The sequence below is a fragment of the Apium graveolens genome, chromosome 9 (assembly GCF_009905375.1).
Source record: "Apium graveolens cultivar Ventura chromosome 9, ASM990537v1, whole genome shotgun sequence".
Taxonomy (NCBI): domain Eukaryota; kingdom Viridiplantae; phylum Streptophyta; class Magnoliopsida; order Apiales; family Apiaceae; genus Apium; species Apium graveolens.
The window spans coordinates 179,551,375-179,563,737 of record NC_133655.1 but is presented as its reverse complement, the minus strand read 5'-3'; the positions used below and the strand labels follow the sequence as shown (position 1 = coordinate 179,563,737).

At 38.5% G+C, this 12,363-nt stretch overlaps 1 non-coding gene and 1 pseudogene across 1 annotated transcript; one reads left to right on the top strand and one right to left on the bottom strand.

The window, feature by feature from the left end:
* The window catches only part of LOC141685761 (CENP-B homolog protein 2-like), a 70,778-nt pseudogene that overhangs the window by 18,703 nt on the left and 39,712 nt on the right, over positions 1–12,363 (top strand).
* On the bottom strand, positions 9,416–9,522 carry LOC141688585 (small nucleolar RNA R71). Its single transcript, XR_012562019.1, has one exon. It is a non-coding gene; the product is annotated as a small nucleolar RNA R71 (small nucleolar RNA).

Below are 12,363 nucleotides of genomic sequence, written 5' to 3'. Positions count from 1 at the left end.
AAGATATTCCCAAGACAACATTTAGGACCAGATATGGGCATTATGAATTCCTAGTAATGCCGTTTGGATTGACGAACGCCCCGGCCGCATTTATGGATTTGATGAATCGAGTATTTAAGAAGTATTTGGACAAGTTTGTCGTGGTGTTCATTGATGACATCCTTATTTATTCTAAGTCGGAAGAAGAACATAAACAGCACCTCTGGATAGTATTGGAGATACTCCGTCAAGAGAAGTTGTAACGCAAGTTTACCAAATGTGAGTTTTGGTTAAAGGAAGTTCAATTTTTGGGGCATGTCATTGGAATGAAGGAGTTAAAGTGGATCCCGAAAAGATTGAGGCAGTTATGAGCTGGGAGAGGCCAAAGACTCCTATGGAAGTGCGAAGTTTTCTAGGGTTGGCAGGATACTATAGAAGGTTCGTCAAGGATTTTTCAAAAGTTGCCACGCCATTGACCAATTTAACCAGAAAGAATCAAAAGTTTGAATGGAATGCAGAATGTGAGGATAGCTTTCAAGAGTTGAAGCAGAGATTGGTAACAGCTCCGGTGTTAGTACTTCCAGATGATCAAGGAAACTTTGTGATATTCAGCGACGCTTCACATAAGGGATTGGGTTGTGTGTTAATGCAACACAGTAAGGTGATCGTGTATGCGTCAAGACAGTTGAAACCGCATGAGTTGAAGTACCCGACGCATGACTTGGAACTAGCCGCCATAGTGTTCGCACTAAAGATTTGGAGACATTACCTCTACGGAGAAAAGTGTGAAATCTACACGGATCACAAGAGTTTAAAGTACATTTTCACTCAGAAGGAGCTCAATATGAGGCAGAGGAGATGGCTGGAATTGATCAAGGACTATGACTGTTCGATAAATTACCATCCTGGAAAGGCGAATGTTATGGCCGATGCTCTAAGTAGGAAGGAGAGACTGAATATGATGACAACATCAAAGGAATTATTTGAAGAAATCAAGAGATTTGAACTAGAACTTTGTGATTGTGGAAAAGTTGAAGAAGTTTGTTGTGCAGTGACTTTTCAGCCAACACTAGTGGAAAAGATAAAGAAATGTCAAGAAGAAGTAATGGAGACAGAGAAGAATCAGTTATCTAGAGAAGAGATTAATACTCAAAGGGATGAGCAAGGGATACTAAGGTTTTCTTCCAGAATATGGATTCCTCATGTACCTGAAATAAAGAATGAGATCCTACACGAAGCCCACAATTTGAAATTTTCAATCCACCCGGGAAGTACCAAGATGTATCGGGACTTAAAGAAAAACTTTTGGTGGCCAAATATGAAGCGAGACGTAGCGGAATGGGTTGTGAAGTGTTATACTTGTCAGAAAGTGAAGGCAGAACATCAACGACCAAGCGGATTAATTCAGCCCCTAAAGATTCCAGAATGGAAATGGGAAAATATCGCTATGGACTTTATAGTAGGACTACCGCGAACGAAATCCGGGCATGACGCTATATGGGTTATAGTTGACCGTCTTACAAAGTTAACGCATTTCCTTCCAATTAACGAGAAGTCGTCATTAGACAAATTGGTTCATCTGTTTGTGCGCGAAATCGTACAAAGGCATGGAGTACCTGTATCAATAGTTTCAGACAGAGATCCCCGATTTAACTCGAGATTTTGGAAGCAATTTCAAGAATGTCTTGGCACGAAATTGAATATGAGCACGGTGTACCACCCGCAGACTGATGGACAAAGCGAAAGGATAATTCAAACAATCGAAGACATGTTACGCAGTTGTGCAATCAATTTTGCAGGAAGTTGGGATGACAACTTGTCGTTAATTGAATTCTCTTACAACAATAGTTATCATTCCAGTATCGGCATGCCACCATACGAAGCTTTGTACGGGCGAAAATGTAGATCACCAACAAGTTGGGATGAAGTAGGAGAAGGAAGGATTCTCGGCTCAGAATTGGTACAACAATTGCATGACTCAGTCAAGTTAATTCAGAAAAGGCTACTTGCTGCTCAAGATAGACAGAGGAAGTATACGGATCCGGCACGTAAGGATGTTCAATTCCAAATTGGCGAAGCTGTTTTGTTGAAGGTGTCACCTAGAAAAGGGTTGTCTAGATTTGGCAAGAAAGGGAAGTTAGCACCTAGATATATAGGTCCTTTTGAAATTTTGAGTCAAGTAGGGAAGGTGGCCTACGAGTTGGCCTTACCACCTCAGTATCAGCACGTGCATAATGTGTTCCATGTGTCATTGCTTAAGAAGTACAACCCTGACGCTAGCCATATAATAGAATATGAACCAGTAGAAATTCAGGCAGACCTGTCATTTGTGGAGCAACCGGTCAAAATACTCGACTGGCAAGAGAAGAGTCTTAGAAATAAGTCAGTAAAGTTAGTAAAAGTACTTTGGAGGAACCCTAAGGTTGAAGAATCGACTTGGGAGTTAGATTCTGATATGCGTTCCCGGTATCCTCATCTGTTCTCTTAGATTCTAGGGACAGAATCCCTTAAGGGGGAGAGGATGTTACACCCGGCATTTCTGTGTAATATTAATTGTAAATTTGGTGTAATTATAAAGCCGAATGCCAATATATTCAACTATTGTATGCTTGTGTGAATGAGAATTTCTGCGTCTTAAATTTTCATTATGTGGTATATGAATTTTCAAAGCAAAAAATTTATTTATTTCTTTCATTTTTGATTTATAAGGAATATTTTTAAACCTTGAATAAATATCTTTTTAAAAGTTATTTGTTCACAAAATTCAAAAGTAGTTTTATAAAATTTCTAAAAATCCAAGTTATTTTATGGTATAAATTTTATAATTTTTGAACTTGTGTTTTATTTTATAAAAATAAATCTTTATCAATGTTAATTATTATAATTAGCAAATTACATAGTTATCCTTGCATGCAAATCCTTTCTATTCAATCCAAAAGGGCTAAAGAGACAATTACCACCCCACTAACTCCTATTTTCTAGCCAAATTCCTCCTTTACCCTTGCATGCAAAATGATCCAAGTTTAAGTGGAAGGGTGGTCATGTCAATTCCTATTTCCACTCACATTTGTCAAAACAAAAACCATAAAACAAGTAAAGACATGATCATTTCACACATCACTCACCACCACACTCTTTATTCCCTCCCTCCTCTCTCTCACTCTCGGTTTTCTCCCCCCTCACTCTCGGGTTTTGCCGAGATCAACCCCCTCCCCATTTTCTTTCTTTCTCAATCAAGTTCCACCTTCTACAACAAGTAAATGTTACTTCACATGCCATGATCACTTATATTTTAAAGAGTTTTGAGTAGGAAGTTTAAGTTTTAAGGTTGCATGTTAAGGTTTTAGTTGAAACTCAAAGTATAACCTTGATTCTTGTGAGTTTAAGGTTGTTTTTGAGAGGACTACAAGGAATGGTGAAGTGCCAAGTCTTGAGAAGAAAACTCTTGATGTTAAATGGCCATTCCCTTCCATTTCATTCGGCCATGACCATAGGGGAGCCGAATGAATGGTTCTTGAGACCATTCTTGTTGCTTTGTTCAATTTTTGCATGTTTATGTGATAATGGCTTGAATTTTTTAGTAAAAATTTGATGAAACTCCTTGCATGCTAAGTGATCATCTAGATTTAGCTCATGTTAGGCTTGCATGTAAATTTCTTGGTAAAACATATTTAGAAAATATGTTGTTTTGGTTTACAAAACTCAAAGGCATGCATGCATGTGGATTTCATTTAGAATGTTATAAGATTTTGATCATTTGGAAAGATTTTATTAGTAAGCTTTAATTTCAGTAGGAATAATGTGATAATATTGATTAATGCTTCTTGATGCATGGTAATAAGTCGTGTATATCTTTTATAAAATGCATAACTTGTTGTTTCAAAAACTTGATGATTTGTGAGTTGTGAAATGTGGTTTCTTTTATTTTGCCATGATTGCACCTTAGGTAAGGATGATCTCCACCAAGATTATTTTGAGTTTAAGGGAGTTAGTTCAGTAGATCACCATGTTTAAGTCTTGGGTTGGGTATTGGGTTGTTGGTGGTTGAGTTTGTCTAGTCAAAACCTTGGAGGAAGGAGAGTTATAGTTTCTGCAGAAAATCAGTTTAGTACCCTGAGGTTTAGAGTGAGTTTTGACCATGTCATTGATGTGCACTTTAAGGCCCAAGCCACCATAAGTTAGTATTGGGAGTATATAAAAGGTTTTAGGTGTTGGTTGGAGGTTTGCATGTCATTTGGTTAGGTGCACAAGTAGAATAAAAAATCTGTCCAGCAGGGGACAGTTTTGTTGCAACTTAGAAATAGGCAGATTTGACCATGTCATGGGTAGGCCCTCATTAGGCACTGTTGGGACTTAGTTAGAGGGAGTGTCAGAGAAGTTTTTCCAACCATATTTCATAGGATATGAGTTAGAACCATGTGTCACAAGTTAATTCAAGTTAGGGTATTTTCTGCCCAGGAAAACAGGGGAACCATGGACTTTGAGCTTAGGCCCAAGAAGGCCCAAGCCAGGCCCTTGAGCCACATCAAGTTTGGGAGATGCCCTTAGGTCAGGAGAGTCTTGTGTAAGAATTTTAAAGGAAAACCTATAGTTTAAGGGTGTCAAATGCACTCAAGAAACCATAGTTGTCATTCTGAAATTTGCACCAGTGAACACTTTCACTTAGCACATAGTTTTAGAATACTTAGGAGTGAGATTTAGGCTGACCACCATAGTTGTAAGATAGTATAAGGTCAGTAGAATAAAAGGCAAAAGTGAGGGTCAATAGCTCTTGGATAGTTTAGTAAAGGCACATCGAGTGAGGAAGCCAAAATTAGAAGACTTTGTCTAGTTTAGCGACAATGACTTAAGTTGGGGGATCGAGATCATCCAAGCCTAGTGTTACATTATGGTGTATATGGTGTTATTTGGTATTAATATATGATATGTGATTATGTGGCTATGTGTGTGCAACTATAAATTAAAGGTGAATATAAATTAAGTGCATATAGGCGTAAGTGCCATCCGTGTTTAAATTCGGGTTGTAAATAGGTTAAGTTGGTGAGAGTATATTATAATGAGGATTATTATTATTTATGTAGGATCTCGAGACGAGGGAAAACTTGCCATAAAGGTCGAGTGAAGCTCCAGTTGTTGCTCCTATTAGTCAGACTAGACCAGCCTTTCTCAAGGCAAGTGATTCAACTTGTCCTTCATATTTACTGCTAATAGTTCATACATTGCCGCAACTATCCTGTGTCATTTGATATATTAAATCAAGCATATCTTATGTTTATCTTTGAATTATATAAAAATTTCATGAACCCTCGAGTACGTATTTCAAAGTGGTCTTATCATGATAGTATATTAAAGTAATTCGAATGCCAGGATAAAAGAAAGGGTAATTATAACTCTTGATTGATTCTCTTGATTTACATGCTGATGATTCCTAAGTATTGATATCTCATCCTGATACTTGAACCCCTATAGAACATTACCTTGAACCCTAAAAGCTAGATACTTATCAAAGTGATTCCTCATTGATTGATACTCCTCTTTCTTATCCTGAAGCTTGACAATTCTGATATATCCTGAGTTAAAGATCATTTCTGCATACCTTAACACCCTTAGTATTCATGAAGCTTATCTTCTTAATGATCCAGCACTTGAACCTTGATGAGAAACCATTGGTTTAAGCCCAATTTGGCATTACCCTTTATAATATCCAATAGCCTCACTAAATCCCCTTGTCTAATCTTTGATATATGAAAACCATTCAGTTACTTTAATAAAGTATAGTTTTATGAATCATGGCCCTGAGATTTAGTACCATATTTCCCGTGTTTCGAGTTGATCTATAATCCCTTGATAAAAAAAAATGTTTACTGTAAAAGAGATTTTGTTATAAATCGGCATCAATTTTTGAAATAAATAAAATGTGGGTTTTCAGTCCCAAAGGGGGATAAATGTTTTCTTTGAATAGTGGATCTGGACTGAGACGCGAGTCCTTTCCAGACTTATATTAGGCTTAAAAGTTGCCTAGGGATTCCCATTAATGTTTTAGAACCCAACGAGGTTCGGGATTACTTCGCGGCTGATCACCGGCTGTAATCCGTAGCGTCATAAAATGATTTTGATTAAGATATGATTTTGAAATTATTTTGATACAAACAGAATGATGCCATCACCCAAAGTTTTATCTCTCGTTATCACTGGTTATGTCTTCCCATTGACATTCTTTAATATATATCTCGATTTATGATTTGTATCGTATTGTTTGGCACTTCTTGAGCATTTGGCTCACTCCTTGCTTTACCATGATATTTCAGCTAGCAGCTATGGTTAGATTCAAGCAGACTACCCGTAAGACCTGTGATGCTGATGCTTATGTTCGAGCTCAGGTAGAATAAGTGATAGTAGTTTGTGTGAGGACTCGGTATTTAAATCAGTTGTAATAGATGGTAGTGTTGGGCTGTTCCAAACCCTAAACTGTAAGATCTTGGATTGGGGTATGTTTATTTATTGTTGTGATAGTTATATTTAGTTTGATGTTTAAGTTGGGGTGTGACATAATGATGAAGCTTAGTGATGCCATAGAGTGCAAAAAGCCAGAGAAGGTGAAGAAAAAGAAGGCTTATTTGGAATTAGAAGCAAAGTATGAAGCACTCTTGAGAAAGTAATAGGGAAAGGCTTATATTGCAGAAGGCAAAAGTTGGGATGATACAGATGATGAGGATGATTGTGACGAATATGGGAATTATACCCTCATGGCTCTAGAGCAAGGAGAATCATCTGCATCCAAATCAGAGGTACCTATTATAACTACAATTGATTTAAATTCCACTAAGTATAAAGAAACTGTTGAGAAAATGAGTGTAAATATATTTCATATCCACACAAGCATGATGGCAGCTATTGAGGAAGTGAGTAGGCTGTCAAAAATTAATGAAAAGCTTGAGATTGAGAAATAGGAGCTAGAACTGTAGCTTGTGGGTCTTGAAACAGTCAAGCAAGAAAATGAGTACCTGAAGAACAAGCTTAAGTGTGCTGGAGAAGTAGTGGTAGTTTTGAGAGAAAGAATTGAGAAAAATGATTTGAAGCTCATGTCATTCAATAATGCATCTTAGTTGATTGAGCAGTATCATGAGAAAAACAAACTATGTACAAACATAGCTATTGGTTTGGACTATGAGGCTTTGAACACTCATAAGAAAATGAAGTACACAAAGAAAAACAAAATTATGAACCAAGATGTTCATGTGATGCTGAAAAGGGTAAATGCACCTTTGTTTAAAGCTTGTGAAGTAAATTTCAGTGAAGTGGAGTGTTGAGTGGCATTTATGACACTTTATAATGCTCTAATAAGCTTTGTATTAGTGCATTTGTACTCAAGTTGTTAAGTGTTTTAACATGTTTTCTAATGTTTTTGCATTTCAGGCATTATCTAGGTAATCAGGTGAATTAGCATTATTTTGGTGCTAATATATTGTCTAGGTGGTGTTGGAATAAAAGCTCACGAAGACCGGCTCGAATCTGTAAGAAAAAATGGAAGAAGTCAATTTTGGCAGAAGGCAAGCGCGCCCGCGCTGATGAAGCGCGCGCCCGCGCTGATGAAGCGCGTGCTCGCGCCGAAGTACAGGAAGCCAGCGCACCCGCGCTGATGAAGCGCGCGGCCGCGCCGTGTCGGGATAATAAAATCCTGATTCTATTGTAATTCTCTTTTCTGGACTCCTGGGCTGATTGAACTGCTATATATTGATAACTCAAGATCATTTTTTAATAAGGAGACTTACCAGAGCATAAGGAGAAGACGACAAGAGACCTATAGCACAATTCAACAAAGGCGAAGACGATCTAGTTTATTCTTGTGAATCTTTGTTTTGAGTTGTAATCTTGGATGCTCATTTCTTGTTTTGTTGAATCTATACTCTTGTTTGTACTTTGTTTTATTTATTTGTTATAAAGACTACGTTTTATATACCATGCTTTCATCGGAACCCACATTGATGATGACTCCAATTATGGGCTAGTCGTTATCGTGGGGTTCTAGCAGATTTATTTATGGATTTCTTTAGTTAAATTGATTGATGTCTTAGTATGTGGTGATTGTATGATATCCTAGTATTGGTTATGCGTATTCGTCTTATGAGTGTCGCAAACTTATAAGATAGTGTGTTAATTCTTAATGAAGCGAAAGTGAATTTAAGGATTTAGAACTTGTCATGCTAGCATAGGTTCATGTATTTGTTATGCATGATTCGTAGGTAATTTTAACCATCTTACTTGCCCTATATAATCAAGATAGATAACTTGTGCTTAAACTGTTGTGTTGTCAAATTCTATAGACATATAGGGTCTCAATATAATTGGTGTCTATTCAGCTTCTATCTCTTTTATGTATGTCTGGTAGTATGGTACTCGCGCAACGAAAGTTGGCGTTTATCAGTTTCGTATTATCTTATTAGTGTCATCACCATTGCATGCTAAGGTTAAGATCAATAAGGCTATTGAATGAAGTATTTAATGAAGTTAGAATCCCATGTTTGTCATAATTATTAATTCAATCAATCTTATTCTCGTAGTTATAATTATTAGTTAATTCTTTGTTATAAATAACCTCAATTAGTTATCGTCTTAGCATTGAATAAAAACCATACATTGTTGCTTAAGTGCATGAATTAATTAGTTAACCAATACAGTCTCTGTGGGAATGAACTAGAAAAGATTCTATACTACTTGCGAACTCGTATACTTGCATGTATTATTAGCGCGTGTTTAGCGACTGATAAGTTTTTGGCGCCGCTGCCGTGGATTGCAGTGTTAATTGATAGTTTATGTGTTTTCCATCAGTGGTCGTTAAAGTTCATTGACTCGTACATTGTTACTTATCTGTTTCCTTGTCTTATTTCAGGTACTCTAGCGAGGGTGTATGCATACGCGTTCGCGTACTCATAAGAGAACACTGGATAAAGCCGATGAAGAAGTTGTGGTAGTTCAAAAGGAAGTTTTTGAGGAAGAAAAGAAGGTATAAGAAGAATAGAAAGTCGAAGAACCAGTTGTAGTAGCGATGGGAGATCAAGCAAAAAATCTGAAGAATTTGATGGACTATTCTCAGTCTAAGATTAATGACATTCAGTCAAGCATCATCGGACCAGCCATCAGGGCTAACACTTTTGAGATCAAGTTAAGCACGATTCAGATGATACAGAACTCAATTCAGTTTGGGGGTTCTCCTACTGAAGACCCCAACATGCACATCAGGGATTTCATTGAGATCTGCGATACTTTCAAATTCAATAATGTAACTGAAGATGCTATCAAGCTACGCATGTTCCCATTCTCTCTAAGGGACAAGGCTAAGTGCTGGTTACACTCTCTGCCAGCAGGATCTATCACCAATTGGGAGGATCTTGCACAAAAGTTTCTCACTAAATTCTTCCCCGTGGCGAAGACTGCTACAATCAGGAATGCTCTCATCCAGTTTGCTCAGCAAATAGGGGAATCTCTGTGTGAGGCTTGGGATCGATATAAGGAGATGCTAAGGAAGTGCCCACACCATGGCATGTCTGATTGGATGATTATTAATTACTTCTACAATGGATTGGGTGCTACTTCTAGACCCATGCTTGATGCAGCATCAGGAGGAGCCTTGTGGGCTAAGAGCTATGATGAAGCATATGAACTTATTGAACTGATGGCTGCTAATGAGTACCATAATCCTTCCCAGAGACTAACTCAAGGAAAAGTCGCAGGAATTCTGGAGTTGGACGCAGCTACTGCTATCGCTGCCCAACTTAAAGCTTTGACGATGAAGGTGGACACTTTGGCTAATTATGGAGTAAATCAAATCACAAGTGTCTGTGAGCTTTGTGCTGGTGCCGATGAGACTGATCAATGCGTAATTTCTAGTGAATCAGCTCAGTTCGTGAGCAACTTCCAGCGAACACAGCATCCAGCGCCAGTCACCTATCATCCCAACAACCGTAATCATCCTAATTTCAGTTGGAGCAATGCTCAGAATGCGGTTCAACAACCTTATCAGCAATACCCAGCTAAATAGTACAACCCCCCTGGTTTTCAGCAACCACCCTGTATGCACCTAGACAGCAACTCCAGCTGCAACAAGCTAATAAAAAATCTAAATCAGAGGAGTTGAAGCTTATGTACAAGAGTCGAGCTGTTTCTATCAAGACCTTAGAAAATCAAATCGGGCAAATTACCAATGCCTTGCTAAATCATCATCCTGGTACATTACCTAGTGACACTGAAGTGCCAGGAAAGAGGGAAGCTAAGGAGCAGGTAAAGGCAATCACTTAAAGTCTGGAAAGGTTGCGAATCCCGAACAAACTTAAGAGTTGACTGAAGAAGTTGGTACTGAGAAAGAAGTAGTGCAGCAGGACAAAGAAGTGGAACCAAGGAAGACTACTGTTGAGCACACTCCACCTGAGGGTAATACAGGGGAGAAATAGATCTACCCTCTACCACCTTTTCCCAAGTGGCTACAGAAGAAAAAGCTGGACAAGCAATTTGAGAAGTTTCTGGAGGTGTTCAAGAAATTTCATATCAACATACCTTTCACCGAGGCTCTCGAGCATATGCCTAATTATGCAAAGTTTATGAAAGGTATTCTCTCTTGGAAGGTGAAGCTAGATGATTTAGAGACAATCGCTCTCATGGAGGAATGCAGTGCTGTGCTGTAACAGAAGTTGCCTCCGAAGCTTAAAGATCCAGGAAGCTTCACTATTCCATGTACTATTAGAAAAGTGTCTTTTGACATATGCTTATGTGACTTGGGAGCTAGCATCAATTTGATGCCTTTGTTAATTTTTAAGCAGTTGGATTTACCTGATCCCAAACCGACTTATATGACCTTACAATTGGTCGACCGTTCTATTACATATCCGCGAGGTATTATGGAGGATGTCTTGGTCAAGGTTGATAAACTCATCTTTCCTTCTGATTTCGTAATTCTTGATTTCGAGGAGGATAAGAAGATTCCCATAATCTTGGGAAGACCTTTCCTAGCGACTGGCCAAACCTTGATAGATGTGCAGAAGGGTGAGCTCACCATGTGAGTGCTGGATCAGGATGTTACTTTTAATGTGTTCAATGTTATGAAATTTCCTACTAATAATAAAGAGTGCTTAAAAGTGGAGTTGGTCGATTCGGTGGTCACATTGGAACTTGATCAATTTCTAAGGTCTGATGCCTTAGAAAAAGCCTTATTGGGGAATTCAGATAGTGAAGATGACGAAGGGGAAGAAAAATTGCAATATTTGAATGCTTCCCCATGGAAAAGGAAAATTGATATGCTTTTCGAATCTCTTGGAATGGAGGAATTAAACAAAGCTCCTAAATGCCTCAAGCCTTCTATTGAGGAAGCTCCTACTCTTGAGCTTAAGCCTTTACCTAAACATTTGAGGTATGCATTTTTAGGTGATGCATCTACTCTGTATGTTATTATTGCATCTGACCTTTCAGGTAGTGATGAGGAAAAGCTTTTGAGGATTCTGAGAGAGTTCAAGTCTGCAATCGGATGGACTATAGCAGATATCAAGGGAATCAGCCCTTCTTACTGTATGCATGAAATTCTGCTAGAGGAAGGTAACAAACCTATAGTCGAGCAGCAAAGAAGACTTAATCCTATCATGAAGGAAGTAGTGAAGAAGGAAATTCTTAAGTGGCTAGACGCATGGATCATCTATCCTATATCTGACAGTTCATGGGTAAGCCCGGTTCAATGTGTACCAAAGAAAGGTAGAATTACTGTGGTAGCAAATGAGAAGAATGAGCTTATTCCTACGAGGACAGTCACGGGGTGGAGAGTTTGCATGGACTATAGGAAGCTAAACAAAGCCAATAGGAAGGATCCTTTCCTTTGCCCTTCATTGATCAGATGCTTGACAGGTTGGCCGGTCATGAGTACTATTATCTTCTGGATGGATATTCGGTTTATAATCAGATTTGTATCGCTCAAGAAGATCAGGAGAAGACTACCTTCACTTGTTCATTTGGTACTTTCGCCTTTAGACGAGTTTCTTTTGGTCTGTGTGGGGCACCAGCCACATTTCAGAGATGTATGATGGCCATCTTTTCTGACATGATTGGCCATAATGTGGAGGTGTTCATGGACGACTTCGCAGTCTTTGGCGATTCTTTTGATGAATGCTTGCAAAATCTTGGACATTTCTCAAAAGGTGTGTTGAGACCAATCTAGTTCTCAATTGGGAAAAAATGTCACTTTATGCTGCGACGGGGTATCATTCTCGGGCACAACGTTTCTAGTAAAGGTCTAGATGTGGACAAGGCCAAGGCGGGGGTCATTGAGAATCTTCCTCCACCCATTTCTGTAAAGGGAATTTGCAGTTTTCTTGGTCATGCGGGTTTCTACACGCATTTCATGAA